Genomic DNA, 2,183 nt, shown 5'->3' with positions numbered 1-2,183 from the left:
AGAGGTTCCAGAAGAAGGGACCCAAGGAGTTTTTTGGTACCACCGATCCTTTGGTGGCTGAGGGGTGGATTCGCTCTCTGGAGTCCATCTTTGCTTATATGGGGATCACAGACGCCGACAGGGTGAACTGTGCGACTTACATGCTGAGAGGAGATGCAGCTCTTTGGTGGGAGGGTGCTGCCAGGGGAGTTCACCTTCCTACACTGACTTGGGCAGAGTTCAGGCGTATCTTCTACGCCAAGTACTTCACTGAGGATGTGCGCAGTCGCATGATCCGGGAGTTTATGAGTCTCCGTCAGGGGGACAAGTCAGTAGTTGAGTACGTGAGACAGTTCGAGAGGGGCTGTCGCTTTGTGCCTCTGATTTCAGACAGTCCACCGGAGAAGTTGAGGCAGTTTGTGGAGGGATTGAAGGCAGATATCAAGCATGATGTTTGCATGGCAGACGTCCTTACTTATGAGTCTGCAGTCAGTATAGCCTTGCATTCCGAGGAGGGTCGGAGAGAGATCTAGAGGGAGCAGCAGGGGAAGAGGCAGTTTCAGGCTGGGTATCAGCGACCATCTTCGCAGCCTCCTGCGAAGAAGCAGTTTACAGGGCCGGCTAAGGGCCCGAATCCGCAGCAGAGGCCGCAGCAACAGAGGGGCGGGGCCCCTAATGCCATAGGTTTTCCTACTTGCCCGAAGTGTCAGAAGATGCATTCGGGACCTTGTCTTTTGGGAGCAGGAGTTTGCTACCACTGTAGGGAGCCAGGGCATCAGATAGCTAACTGCCCGAGGAAGAAGAACACTGCTGGTAGAGTGTTCGTCATGCAGGCCGAGGAGGTAGATCCAGACACCTCCTTGATCACCGGTATATCTTATCCCTAGTATTTTATAATTTTCCTTTGGTTAATAATTTCGTTTTCTTTATGGAATTGTTGTTCTTTGGGTTATCTATTTGCATGTTAGAATAAGAAGCATGTTTTAATTGTGATTAGAATTAAGGGTTAGTAGTGACTTGTTGGGGTAAAATTTAGTAGTGGTATGAAATTGTTGGGAATTTTCTGCGTGCAGGGAGAATTCTAGTTGGAGGAAACTCCACGTTTGCGTTGCTAGATTCAGGGGCTACGCATTCGTTTATCTCCCTGGAGTTTATCAGGCGGGTAGGCATCACACCTAAGATTATTGACAGTGGGTATGATGTTACTATGCCGTCAGGGCAGATTATTTCTACCTCAAAGGTTATTCGAGGACTGGAGTTGGAGCTGCAGGGACACTCCATTCGAGCAGATGTGGTGGTTTTGCCATTGAGTGGTTTCGATTTGATTTTGGGTATGGACTGGTTGACAGTCAATGGAGCTTCGATTGATTTTATTCGGAGATCAGTGTCAGTGAGACCTACAGTAGGCGACCCGTTCACTTTTCATGCATCTCAGAACAGTGATATTCCTCAGGTGATATCTCTCATCCAAGCGAGGAAGTTGTTGAGACGGGGTTGCCAGGGGTTTCTAGCCAGTATTGTCACGACCTCAGAACCATCTAGCAGATCATTATCAGAGATAGAGGTGGTTTGTGACTTTTCGGATGTCTTTCCGGAGGATGTTGCAGGAATTCCACCAGTGAGAGATGTGGAGTTCAGCATTGAGTTAGTGCCAGACACCGTGCCTATCTCTAAGGCACCGTACAGACTTGCTCCTACCGAGATGAAAGAGTTGAAGGAGCAGATTCAGGAGTTGTTAGAGAAAGGCTTTGTTTGTCCTAGCTTTTCTCCATAGGGAGCTCCGGTGTTATTTGTGAAGAAGAAGGATGGCAGTATGAGATTGTGCATCGATTACCGAGAGCTCAACAGGGTCACAGTGAAGAACAAGTATCCACTGCCGAGGATAGAGGATTTATTTGATCAGTTGCAGGGATCTTCAGTGTTCTCCAAGATCGATCTGCGATCTGGTTATCATCAGTTGCGTGTTAGAGATGCAGATGTGTCCAAGACTGCTTTCAGGACACGATATGGGCATTACGAGTTCTTAGTGATGCCATTTGGGATGACCAATGCTCCAGCGGTTTTCATGGATCTCATGAACCGAGTCTTTCAGCCGTATCTAGATCAGTTCATCATAGTCTTCATTGATGATATCTTGATCTATTCTAGGAGCATTGAGGAGCATAGACAGCATCTTCAGACAGCCTTGCAGACTTTGAGGGAGC

The sequence above is a fragment of the Henckelia pumila genome, chromosome 4, assembly GCF_033568475.1.
Source record: "Henckelia pumila isolate YLH828 chromosome 4, ASM3356847v2, whole genome shotgun sequence".
NCBI lineage: Eukaryota > Viridiplantae > Streptophyta > Magnoliopsida > Lamiales > Gesneriaceae > Henckelia > Henckelia pumila.
This window is presented reverse-complemented; position numbering follows the sequence as displayed.